Raw genomic sequence first — 14171 nt, 5'->3', positions numbered from 1 at the left:
ATTTTATAAAATATCATCAAGAATCTTGATTGGATTCGATTAATTGTTGAAAAAATTTAGGTTCACGCGTGTTTTCTTTTTTCTTACGTTTGTTGATAATTTGTTAACCGTCGAGTTAAAAATCAATCATTTTTTGCAAATTTTATTTCTAGATCGTCTGTGAGAGTTTATAAAATTAATGTATGCCTAAGTTGCGTTCATTTTTCTAAAAGAAAAAAAAAAAAGAAAGAAAGAAGTTTCCGAAAACAAACAATACGAAATTAAGAATCGATGTTTAAATTGTTGATCGATTGTAATTTTAGAATATTTTTTTCTCACCATTTTTGATTTGATAACTACTCAATTTGGGACTGTGAAATTGACAAAAAAAAATTTTTTACTTAAAACTCAACAACATCTTAAATTTCCTTGAACAATTTAGAACGATCCGCGGTAGCTTTATTTCACAAAGCATTATTCGACAAGAAATATGTTATAATTTATGATCGTTTCTACATGTAGCTGACGGCATAGCGATTAATCAACGACGAGACGATCGATTAACAAGAAAAAAAAAAAAACAAAAAAAAAGTACAAGTCGTCGCAAAGAAAAAGGGGAATAACCTCTTCCGTTTACCGTAGTTTAACGAATTTCGTTTTTAATAATACTAAACAATATACATACCCGTGACATAATAACTTTCAGTCGGAATTTATTGATATTATAAGTTACATGTAAAGTTTCACTTTGAATCAAACTTATAATGTCAAGCATTTGGATATCTATAATAATACAGTTGGCAGATGAACGGAGTTTTTTTTTTTCAAATACTAAATCAGAGTAATCGAGACACGAGGAAAGAAAAATGATGTGACGTCATAATCAGCACGGGGCGAATTCGATAACATCCGTTATCAGAAATTTTCAGTCTGGATTACAGATGTAAGATTTTGATTTCTTTCACGTACGTAATAATGTAAAAAATACTTTTTTCTTACTACTACTACCAACCGAAAAACTTCAAGACTTGTTTATCAACGTAAAAAAGATAAAAGCAAGCTTTACAAGTAACAAGCGAAGGTTTTGGTTATTATTCGATGTTTAGAATAGAAAATTTATTCGTTCAGAGACTCAAAAAAAAAAAAAAAAAAAACTTTGTTTTTTTGTTGACCAGTGTAATGGAATGATCGGATTGCCGCATAATATTTACTTGACAAAAGCTCGACCCCCTCCCATCATTTTGCTATATTTAAATTTCCCCCATGCCCGACAAGCTACTCATTGGCAAGCACTATAATAACCAAATCGAAGGTCAATCGAACTTCGATCTTTAACGGTTTACACACGCCTACGGACTGCAAAGCTCCGGAAAAGTAAATCTCAGGGGGTAAAATATACATGTAAATATATACGGTGCATTCCACGTCAAATCAACCGGTCATCGGCCTCACCTCCTCGGATTTTCATGTCAAATTGATTTTTTCATTCGTTTCAGCCAAAAACGGTGCCTCTAATTTTTCAAAATTTTTCCGTCATTCCGATAAAGTGTGGCGACCCGAAATATCCTTTACACGAAGAATGGACGTTTCCAAAATCGTTGAAATTTTTTTCGTTAAATCAGGTACTCTAAAACACATCTTTTCCCCATGTTTTTTTATCAAGAAGAAAAATTCGAAAATTAAAAAAATATTCAAGAAGCTTTTTGAAGCCGGAAGTTTTCGTGCTGATTTTGATTATTGGATTTGAAACTGAGGGTAAAAACGAGATGCTTGAATCGTTTGTGTTTCCTGATATAAGGATCCTGAGAGGATGAGAAACCGTAAGAATAGAACGAGTATAATACAGCGAAGGGGTATTTTAAAGTGGTGAGTTTAAAGTGCATCGCCGATGTTGTTCGGCCGCAAATGGAAACGTCAAATAATTGGCGATGCAGTTATATGCATAGACCACATTCGAATGGATTAGGTACATATATAAGTAGAAACGAGAAATTCGAACGACTTCCGTTCCTCCTTCATACTTCCTACATACATGCATAAGAAAACACACGTCCCTCTGCCTACCTACGTATAATAACGTACCTATGCGTAAAACGCGCGTGACTTAAACATCGCACGAGCTGGCGTTGGTGTAAAAGTAGACGTTAAACAGACCCGTTTATACACACTACGATGACGGAGCATTACTGATATTATTATCTGACGTGGCGTTAGAGGGAAAGAGAAGGAAGAGGTCAGTGGCGGCAGATGGGAACCCTCCAAACTCTCCAAACACAACTTTGCAACCTCGGCGCGGCTTCGTTGGTTCCTTTAATTTCACAAGTAACGAGGAGTGAGCCGCGAATCGAGTTGGTCTTGAAAAATTTGTCGAAACAACACCGTGATCCGATGTGAAGTTGAAGCAACTCGAAGCTTTTGCGACGTAAAGTTTCAATGGAAAGGTTGGAGTCAGATTATCAAAAACAATTCGAAGTATTGGTCATTCTTCCTTAATGAATACAACGAGCTTTGTATCCTCACAATTACGTCGATCTCGTTCCAATTTTACGTTGGATCTTGATTAAAGTCGCGATTTAAAACTTCGTCTTTTATTCGTTCGATCGATATTCAACCAACGTCTGACAAGTTAACGACGCTGACGGTATAAGTTGAGTTTAACGAAACTGTAGAAGAATGAGACGGAGAAGGATAAACGTTAGGTTTTACGGAGAGTTCTGTTTACCCGATGTCATTATACCGTACGTATTTTAGATCGCAGTCATAGCCACTCACAACAAACACTCTTCTCTTCTTTGGCTAGCCTGGCGTCTTAGTTTTCACGAATGGCATTTATCGAGCTTTAAAAAGCTTACGTCACACCCTGCTGCAGCGCAAACCACGGCCCTTATCCCCCTCCGTAAACTGCGTATACAATTGAGTTTAAACATGATTTAAACAACCTTTGATTACTCGATTCGGTGCGTCGCGGGGCCTCCGAGTCAAAATGGCGTCCTAGTTCAAAGATTTTTCTCTTAAGAGGGATCAAAGGTGGGAAGAAGCGAACGACAAGCTTTTGTCGCCGTCGATCGTCGGGCTTTCATGTTCACCGACTAACTATACAATCGGTATATGTATGTATACACACGTGCACACGAAGGATTCGTGCATGCACCGACACCATGATTTTCCATTAAAGCTTTGGGACAGCTACTTAATAATGAGGTTAAGCGCGTCGCCTACCACGAGAACATGCAGCAAGTAACACGCAGCGACTGACTAATTGCGATGTCAAACTCGAAACTGTATTTCCGCGTGACAAACTTACCCGTCCGAGTACCGCGTGAGAAACTCGACTGGAAAGTTTCATATCTTCAGACCGTGTAAGAGGAGCTAGAAGGATAATAATGGAGGGTGAGAAAAGAGAGAGAGAAAACAGTACCGCTCTGCAAGCTTCGAGAAAACTTGAAAAACCGTACGTTTACAAAATATGTAGATTATATGTATGACATACGTTTCCAATTAACATCGAGACTGATATTGCAGACGATTGAATGATTCGTACAGGAATAAAGAGTTCGCATCGACCGTCTTGTTCGACCTCTCCGTGAACATCGCGTAGGGTAAAACATTAGACAGTACCGAACGTTGTCCGATGTTTGTTCAGTGTTTTTACCACTTACAAAAAAGGTGAAGTAGATTTGAAAATAAGGAGAATTGAAGAGAGAAAAATAAAAGCGACAAAGTCGAAAGAAATGCAGAGGTTAAACGAAATTCCCGACGAAAATAACCGCACACCATGCCCGACTGCTTGAATACCTGACAGCCCAACGTAAACATAGGGCAGCAAGCTTAAGGCGCTTCTGATCTTCTGGTTGGCTTCAAATCCAACCCAGCCAATATCTTTAAGACAAGCGCGATATAAATTATTTGTAACTTACTTCCGGCATTTAAAACCGGAATGTTATAACGAATAAAAACAAGGGATAACCGAAAAAAGTCCAAGTCAAACCGACAGGTTACAAACCCACCATAGCTGACTTGGTCGATCGGTATCAATGACAGAATCGTTGGAACTCGTAGGAGATGACAGAGTTTGACAAAAAACGTCAGGTACGATCTTCGATGAAGCACAAACACAAACACACCCACACATGCACGGTGTCGACGATCTGGTTATCACTCACGTTTTGAGTTGAACGATAATAGGGAATACCAAAGGTGTGGTAGTTTCTCCCTTTCGAACCGTAACCGCGACACTTGGCACACCGATGGATAAGGGAATCGAAAAAACTGATTCCCAAGCTTCGCGGTCTTCCTCCACCTCCTCGCGGAGGCAAGAAACCCACCCTTCGAAGCTGCTAGTCGGATGGGGGTGAGCTTCTAAGCCGAGTTAGTATAGCCGGGCGATGTGGAGTGTGGACCAGTGGCGTTTCCCAGAGCGTCCGGAGTCCACTAGGCAGCGCCGACTCTCAGGCTCTCCGATACTCGCGTTACTCTCATCTCGGTTTCTCTCTTCATCCGGCAGTCCCGACCCTCTCTCCGTCTCACCGCCGCTATCTTACAAATCTAAAATTACACCCAGAAACTCTGGACGCCACGGGTTGTACGTGTACATTATACACAAACTTATCCTCTCCCTCCCCACATCTATATATCTATAATGCCCGGCGTTAAAACGCCTTCCGACTTCGGCATGCTTGCAGGGCCAAACACCTTCCCCCCCCCCCCCCCCCTCAGTCACTCTCTCTCTCTCTCTCTCTTTCTTATTTTTTCTCGGGGTGACCGACTACTCAACTGCAGTTTCTATTCACGAACGCACAACGCGTGTGTAACTCATTCCCTACACGGAACATTTACCTCTGATGAACGTACCGTGAACATCCATGATGGATATGCAATACACCTCTATTAGACCATCCATTTCAACCGAAATGAACTACATTAAGGCTCCGTTAGAGATCCAAATATTCGCGCGTTGAACCATCTATCAGAACTCTAGTAGATATCCACATAGATCTTCATTGGAGATATCGTGGATTTTATGGGAAAGAAACGAATACCTTTAACCGACGTTGTTTTTATATCATCCAGTCCAGTTTACGTGCGAAACGCAAGGGCCGTGATTTGAGACCATTCACCTCCTGGCGGTTGGTTGTCTATAGTACCTACAATTATGTGCATGGATATTCATAGACAACCAATGGATATAAATCACCGGTTTCAATCTGACCGTCGATATCGTTGATTTTTGTAGATAGACATCAGAGATTTACCACGGATATGGATCTTTTATGGAAACGTGGATCCTGTACGGACCTCTAATGGAAAGAGTGTTCCGTGTGGGTCGAGTTCATCGGTCTTCGAAATCTCCATTGACTCCAACTCGCAGGAGAGGAGTCGCTTCTTGAAGTCGGGAAACGAGTGTAGAAATCGATCCGGTATTCGGTAAAATTTACCCCATCATGAAGCTTTCGAGCATTGTTGTGTAAACTCGCGAACATGATCTAAATATCTACATTACCGCCTTGCCAGTTCCTTGAAACAAATCAATCAACGTCGTCTCGCCTGTTATGATGGCCTCAATGCCTGACCACGTCAGTTTTTCCGATTCATTGATAGTGAGACCGTCACTACATAGCATGTAACAGTTTTTTCAACTGTACCCAAGGTAAGTGTACCAGTCATCGATCCTATCCCAATTATTACCATTTTTTGTTTGTATCTGTTTGATCCTTGGTTCCAATGTTACGAAAAAATAAATTTTTAGTGTCTAACCCTCTAGCAATTGGTTTTAGTTATCAACAAATTCACAACTTGTGCCCTAAATTTAACAATTTTTAACACCAAAACGGTTAGTAATTGGATCTAAACGTGTCGACAACCGGTACACTTTCCCTTACAAGCAACAGTCGTTCCATACGACGACGATGAAGTTACCATACTTAACGATGGTTCCGAAGCGTTAATTACAGGTCGTACATTTCGCGACGAAGCGAAGCATCGAGTTTCGATACCGGTGATCAATTGTCGCGATGAAAATTGACACGATACGAAAACGTCGCCTGATATCTGACGATCTCGTGAACGATGTCGGACATCGGTTTATAATGGAATAGCGTTGATCATCCGTAGGGGGAATGGACCGAGTTAAAATGTAGGCCATACTGCACACCGAAATACGCAAAGGCCTTTCGTTAGTTTAGTGACACACGAGTTTCGTCGTAACCGCTCGGTGAGAAAGAGGGAAGACGATGAGACTAGCTAGGAGAAGAACGACCAGAGTAAGAAGATCGCGATAAAGAGGAAGAGTAACGCCCTGTACAAGACCGAGGACAGGTGGACGTCAAAAGCACCGAATCATCCTTCCTCCAAATAACTCGTTATAGCATCTCGAAGTGCATGCTGCTCTGCGTGTAACGTACAAGCCCAACGCTAATCTACTGAAATTTGATGGAAAAGGTTATGCTCCTTATGAATTTTACCTTCGTAACTTCTCTTTTGATTTCTCCTCTCGTCATTGTGGTAATTGCGTTCAAATTTTAACATCTTATTTATCAAAATCTCGCGGAAATTTGAAATTAACAGAAAAATAACTACCAGAGCAGTGATGCTTCACGATTTTCTTGCGAGTTGTGCACCTATTGTATAATACCGCGATTTGTTATTAGATTTATAAACAATTCCCAGAACAAATTCCGTTTCTTCTTTCTCAATTTTCAAACGGTTGTTAAAACAGAATTTATACGTTTATGCATATATGCATATATGTATATATATATATGTATATATATGTATATGTAATATATACATCGTGGTAACAGCGGCGCCACGTTCATGCCAGCTGTATATCGTTTACCGCAATCAGACTGTCCTAAACGTTTATTGATCATCTAATATCCCTGAAATCTTTAAGCTTCAACTTTGAGGTCGATGTCTTTGATTTTTTGTTTTTTTTTTTCGCTTTCTTCTGTATCTCTTTTCTTAAATAAAAATCGGTGCGAAATTATGCTAAATTAATCGTTTTTACCATCAATCGAAGCTGTCGTCTAAAACATTAATGGCACAGTAGTAGTTTTTACAGTCAATACGTCCTTGGCATAGAATATTATTTATAATTTGTCTTCGGTTATCGAGCTTGAAAATTTTTTCAAATTTTTCACCAAAATTTTCAGAAAAGAGTCTTTCAACACTTTTGTAAAAAACAAAATTCTGCAGAGATCTAGGCAATGCTTTTTCACATACATTGTAATTATCTAATATTCAATATCTTACTTGCTAATTTCAAATAAGAATAAACAAGTCTTTGCGGATGAATAAAATAATATACGTGTACAAATATCTGGAGTCACAGAGTCTTGTATGAAATTTTGCTTCAAGTTCCACTTGAGAAATGACTCCTGGTTGAGAAAGAAAACTTAATCGCTTTCTCGTGTACGCCTCAAAAGCTTCGTGTATGCAGTAGCTACGTGCATATTTGTATACATAATAGGTAGGTACTTTATTTGCATGTATATGTAAGCACACACACACACATTCCAGGTGTATATATAGTATAGAAATAACATCCGGTTTCCGGAGTGCATACCAACGTGCATTTAATGCGTTATAAAAACTCTTGGTGAAATTTGTAAAAAAAAATCACGTGAAAAGATTAAACCTAAACCTATGACAAATGAAATTGTTCGGAACACGGATGAAAACAATGAAGTTGGAAAGGAGAGAGATCGAGGAAAGCTGAATTCCCGCCAAGTCGTTATCGCACCGCGTTGCCGTTTGTTAAGCGGTCGCTATTTTTGCAAATCGCTTTGTTTAACGCCACCAAGCGATTTAAACAACGTCGATCCCTTCCTCAGATTTATATATACGTATATTGTATACATAAGTAGGTGACGGTAGGCATATTATTATATGGATCAAGGTGAGGCGCCGGCCTATTACTATCATTATTATTTCACTCTCCATCTTTATTTTTGTCACTCATTCTGTAAAAATATACCATCGTCCGCCTTCTTCAACTTCTCATCGTCACTTCTATCCGTCCGATCTATTATTGTGCGAAAAAAACGAACAGGATCGCAGATTAAATCCGTCCACCATTGTTTGTTGTATAATCAGTCGATTTTACGAGTTAGAAAATTACCAACGGCATACATACGCAATTGTAATACTGTTATTATGTTTTCTATTTTTCTTCTTTCTCTTCGCGAAACGGAGAGGAGATTTTGCCGAAAAGGAAAAGAAAGAGAACAAAACAAATTGGAATACCGATAATTGTGAGGAAGAAGGAAGGTCGAAAAAGACAATTTTTTTCCTTTCTCGCAAAAATTCTTTTTATGCGCATAACATTTTTTTCTTTTTTCTTTTTTTTCTACGTTCCAACTGACGAGGAGCACGAAGGGTTTGTATCGACGAAGAAATTATTGATACGCGGATGGATTGAATAATGATAAAAACGCGTTTCACGGTTTGAATATCGAGAGATGAACGAGGGTCGGCGACATGATTGTGTACGTGCATACACACGTACATACATACATATATATATATATATATATGCGCACGTTGTAATTCAACCCCATATAACATACACGTGGTAGGTAGAGGGTTTAATTAACTCTCTTGTCTGCCGGTTGCACGCTGTTATCTCTGATTCAAGTTTCATTTTCCACCCCTCGACGCAGGCTCCTAAAAACGTGCTTTTTTTCATATTTACATTCGGGAGAGGGGAAAAGTGTATTGAATTTCCGCCTCCGCGCACACAAGGCTCGAAGTAGAATTTCGACGTGCGTGTAGCGGTTTCGTATTTCGATACCAGTTGAGGAGAAAAATGACGAATGTCGCTATGACGGTGACGAAGTTTTTTTTCCATCGCACCGAAAACACAACACAAAAAAAAAAAATGCAAGAAAACGAAGAAGAAGAAGAATATCCAAATATAACCTGCCGACTTGTCCTCCATTTATACGACACATATTATTATACGATATGAACCTTGGCTGTATTTTCCTTTCGCGTTATTGATTTGCGTATTGATATTGAGGTGCGGGGTTGAGGTTCCGAATTTGAAAATTTACGAAAGCGCCAAATTCCGAATTATTTGACGGCGAAACTTGACGTAACGAAATCAAACTTTGGAGAAACAACAAAGTTTCGAATGGTCGGAAAACCGACGGGTCAAAGTTCCGAAACGCAAGATTCCGATAAATAAAGTTTGGATAGTGTGAAATTCCAAAAATTAAAATATAATCACACAGCGTAGTTTAATCAACGAGTAGGTGTAAAAAAAAATAAGAAAAACCGAAAATCAGACCAACCAGGATTCCGAACGTAAAAATATCGAAAATCCAAAACAAAAAAAAGATCAAAGTGGTGAAATTTCACCAAACCAGAAAATTTGCAGAACTGAAAATCTTGGATCATTCGGTATTACGATGTTTTAGATCTTTAAATTTCGTCACTTTCACACTTTCGAAACTTTGACTTGTCAGACTTGTGCTTTTTCAGCATTTTTCCCTCTCGGAACTTTAAGCTTCGGGTTTCGGACCATTCGAAACTTTGACGTTTCGTCAAAGTCTGATTTCTTTACTCGGAGTTTCGCCACGAAAAAAATTCGGAATTATACGCTTTCGGAATTTCAACCCCGCCCTGAAGTTAAAACGACAGATGTTTCGATCGTCCAGTCTTCGCTCGTGTATATAATATGCATCAATATTTAGCATACGCGTGTTTTTCTTCCTCACACCATTAATATCTCAGCCAGCTTGTCGTGCTTCGAGTCGCGGTGTACGAAAATTTGCGATTCACGTAGGCGTCGAAACCTTCTCGCGTCATTTTGTTTTACCTCTTGTATTTTTCCTCATTTTTTTTTTTTTTTATTTTTAATTAGCCTAGTACTCAGCAACACGTAAACGCACCTTGACTATAAATAATATTTTCCACCGCCACCGGAAAACTTGCGCGTGATTTTTTTCATCCACAAATGAAAGGGAACGAGTTTCTACTTCTCGTGGAAAAAAAATTCATCGGTCGTTCTACCGTAAGAATAAACACAACGTTAGAACACCTGGATTTTTCTTCCCAATTATCTCATCGAATTTAATTTATTTCAATTTCAAACTGTATCTCCAACTATCCAATAATTTAACTCAACCGACTTTCCTTTCATGTGCATCGCAAATTCAATTTCACGTTGAAAATTGCGGTATAATTGCCAAAATCGGAAACTAAATTTTCCTGTATTATTATAAATTCTTATTCAAGTATTTTGAAAAAAAATTACACTCGTCTAATATTATTATCGCTTCAAGATGAAGAAAAATGTTGAACAAAATTCCGGATGAATTATAAGAATTCACCTCGTGCGCCGGAAATGGCTTCATTGAATGTAAAAATTCTTGTTCCCGATTATAATCCCTCTTCCAGCAACGACTATATTCGAATATATGTCTGTATATATATATACACATACACATATATCAAGCTTCGAAACTTTCTAATGTGGCCTCTGCGGCATCGAAGCCGATAAAGAAAAGTCGACTAAAGATACGAGTCGCGTAGGTGAAACGGTCGAGATTTCATCTTCCCTGATCCGGCCGCAGTAACGGGATGATGGCTCACTCGGTGTATTTTTATTCCATGGATACAAATTGCTTTAAGAAGATTTCGCCGTCGGCCGAAGGCGGTAAAAGCTTAGCTACGAGAGGCAAAGCGAGCCCCGTGCTTGCAGATGCGCCAGGAGCTTTAGAATAAGCTTTGTTATCCAGAGACGTTCGGACAGCTTTTCTCATCGACGTGCAAACAACGGCTGCCCGTTTGTTTTCCGTTGGTGAATTTCTTTCACTATCCTTTCTGTTTCTCGTTCTCTCTTCAATTTCCGATTCTATTCACCAAGTAATTTATCATAATTTTGCTAAAAAAAAAAAAAAAAAAAAAAGACAAGTCGGAAAAACACAGCTTTTTACGCGATAATTTTCATCGACATCGACGAAATAGAGAAGAAATTATGATCTCTGTGAATATACATATAGAACATTTTATAGAATCGATCGGAAGTTTGATCGATTTTTCAAAAATCGTATCACGCAATCGGTATTACTAAAATTTATTTCAGAGAAATAAAAATGGTATTTTCGTATCCGATAAAGTCGAATATGATAAAATGAACGAAAGGCTTCGTGGGAATTAATGACACTGACATTCCTGTTTTGAAATTCCGTTCGCACGGCGAAAGCGCATTATTGAATTATACCGCGCGGGATAAAATCGAGTTAGAGATTTTCTCCTAAAGCTTTCCCTCCGCTTTCCCCCAATTTTCCACTCGCTAATGAATCTGACGGTGAAAATTTCAACCAACACGTATATACAACCTTTCCAAAAATTTGTGAACAATTATATTTCGTTATCCCTGCTGGTGCAGAAAGCAACCGCGCCTAAAAGCTCGAGCCCGAAGCTTTTATATACCTACACATTAAATTATAATGTATATATATACATCTACACTATACGTGTTATACACTTTGCGAAATATATATATATATATATTCGCCGATCATTCAGCGTAGCTGTATATAATTAACCGCTTTGTGTCATTGAAATTGCGTCTTTTCAACGAAGATTTTTTTGATTTTCTCCTTTCTTTTTCTCTTGTTTTCATTCATTCGCTTCGTTTTCAGATTTTTATTTACGTTTGTTTCAACTCTGCTCGCGGGAGAAGATTGCTTTCTCAGATCTTTACAACGAATCAGACGACGAAGAATAAAAGTGATTTTTTTTTCCCCACACATACCCAACTAAAAGTAATTCAATTTCTTTTTCCTCATCTCGTAGAATCTTTGTGAAACATTTTTGTCACTCGGCGAGATATCATCGCGGTTGAAAATTTAGCTACATATATTCGAGTTAAAAGAGTGTGCGAAAAAATAAGTTACAATTGTACGTAAATAAATAAATATATGCATATGTATATATATATATATCTAAAAAAGTAAATGATTATATCGGTTAGTGAAAATGGAGAGTGAAAAAGCGTGCAGAGTAGATGGAATGTAGGTATATAATTAGAGAAAGCAGCACGCATATATGGCAGATGGTTCGGAAAATTCCAGGATTAGGAAACTAATGGAAATATCAAATTAGTGGTGCGGATAAAGGCGGAGTTGTGAACCGGATTTGCCGGTGTAAGTAATACCAACCTAACAGTAATAGGACCCGGAGCAATATGACCGTTTTTCCGATGCGTTAGATCCAACGCTGAAACGAACCCATTTAAGAACAACTGTAGCGAGTTATTCTCCCCCCTCCCCCCGTCGCCTACCAGCCGACTCTTGGAGCAATTACGCGAATTGGCAAAGACAATTTCTCCCCCGGGGTACCCCTCGGTCCTCTTCCCTGCCTCCCTAACCTCCATTCATTGCAGCACAGCACAGCTGCAATAGTGACGATAAAACCATTACTGTTTCAAAAGTACTCGATGCCAAGCTGAGGGCGTACTCCCGTACACGCGAGTTAAGGACGTACAGTCTGGTCAGAAAAAAAAAAAAAAAACTGTGTAAACCAAGCTTAGAAAAGTCTCGTTGCGGTCATTAAAAATTTACACATAATTATTAATACGATATTGATTTTCGCCAACTGACAAATCTGGTAAAAGAGAGATCAGTAATGAAAAAAAAATCGTTCCAATCTTCAGGTTAAAAGGACTTAGCTTGAGATTCTGTTTTTGAAAATAATACGTTTGCAACCGTCGTGTTATTGGCTAAATATTGTACAGTTTAATCAGTTCTTAGCCTCGTGCCTTGCAAGATAAAGAGGTAGGGAAAAAAAGGGGGAAAGAACACGATCTGTTTGTCCAGATGTGGTAAAAGCTGTGTACAAAAACAAAAAAAAAAAAAAACGCACCGAGCTTGTCACTGTTTTCTCAAGACTCGATTTTCCCAACATTAGATTACGCGTGAAAATTTTTTTCAAGTTAATCCACAGACCAATTTCAGTGAACAGTAACGCGTTACAGAACGTTGTATGAGTCGATAAAACGTACGTAACAGTATTCTGCGTGTTACAGGCATAGATGTTGAGAAGAAGAGATAAGAAAAAGAACGAAGCCGCATGTTCCAGAGTCCAATAAAAAATACACAATATAACAATAACATAAATAATAATAACGACAAAGAACAAGGTCAAAAGTCCTGACAAGATAATTGATCGACCATTGTCTACTTCCTGGATGTCTTGTACCTTATACTCGTGCGTATGTTGCACGATTGTATATGTGGTACATACACATATATATGGTGTAAAAGGTGCATGGGTTATGTTTTATTATAAGCTACGGGAGTGGCGTTGGAGGTTGATTTCTTGAACGATATCGGACAGCTGGATGGATGCAGAAGCCTCCGTCACACGAGCCGTGAGCCAACAAGAGAGATGAACGTTTTTAAATTACCGTGCATGGATGGAAGCATGACACCATCTTCGTGGGTCAGTTGAAGTCGGATCGAATCGATTGGAGACGCGTGTGCGTCTACACGCGGTACACAATGGTAATATTGAGACAAGTATGAGAAGAAGAAGATATTATCCCTCTAGAAACGAACTGAGATAACAGTCGTGACGTTGTCCGGTGTACCTACCCACGATGCAAGGAAATAAGGTGAAGCAATGCGCACACGCGCTTCAGTTGAAACAATCGTAAAACGTATCCAAGGCGATGTCGTGTAGGTTTGATATTTTGTCATTCCTCGGTGTTTGCATCGTCGTACATCGGTATTTTCGGTAAACAGAATACACGGAAATAAATGAGTAACCTATTTACGTGACTTCTGTGACATCGTCTTGGATATGCGGAGACTGAGGCTGTTTCCTTGCATCATGGGTGCAGGTACCGTGTCTGTGACCTCACGGTTGCTTCTTGAATGCGATTACGTAGCCAAGCGTCGGTGAATGAGAAGGTTAACGGCGTGTGAACTCGGCAAATACCGTCATGATCCCGGCGACACTTGAAGCCATGAAGCTCCCGGAAAGGGCAAAAACTCTCCTAGTCATGCTCCTCGAAACGTCAACAAACGTATCAGGTGGCACCTAACGTCAATGCCGCAGTAACGGCAGCTATTATAAGGGATGTCGGCAACCAGCCCAAAGCAAACAGACCGAGGGGAAAATACTCACCCGAATGGCGGTAGTTTCACGTTATACGCATTGCACTTCTCAATCTAGGTATT

At 39.1% G+C, this 14171-nt stretch overlaps 2 protein-coding genes across 3 annotated transcripts in view; one reads left to right on the top strand and one right to left on the bottom strand.

Moving 5' to 3' along the window:
• The window catches only part of LOC124299788 (uncharacterized), a 111445-nt gene that overhangs the window by 18393 nt on the left and 78881 nt on the right, over positions 1–14171 (bottom strand). The window contains exon 1 of one of the 2 annotated variants that reach the window (XM_046753147.1): positions 3284–3342. The exons of the other annotated variant lie outside the window; for it this stretch is intronic. The gene's annotated coding sequence lies outside the window, so the exon portion shown is untranslated. Of the gene's footprint in view, positions 1–3283; positions 3343–14171 lie in introns of those variants that run through there. 2 annotated transcript variants of the gene reach the window in all.
• LOC124299786 (tyrosine-protein kinase transmembrane receptor Ror) overlaps positions 1–14171 on the top strand; it is a 127547-nt gene that overhangs the window by 39647 nt on the left and 73729 nt on the right. The window lies entirely within an intron of this gene.

This window comes from Neodiprion virginianus, chromosome 3 (assembly GCF_021901495.1).
Source record: "Neodiprion virginianus isolate iyNeoVirg1 chromosome 3, iyNeoVirg1.1, whole genome shotgun sequence".
Classification (NCBI taxonomy): Eukaryota; Metazoa; Arthropoda; class Insecta; order Hymenoptera; family Diprionidae; genus Neodiprion; species Neodiprion virginianus.
Note: the sequence above shows the minus strand (reverse complement) of the source record. Positions and strands in the feature narration are given on the sequence as shown.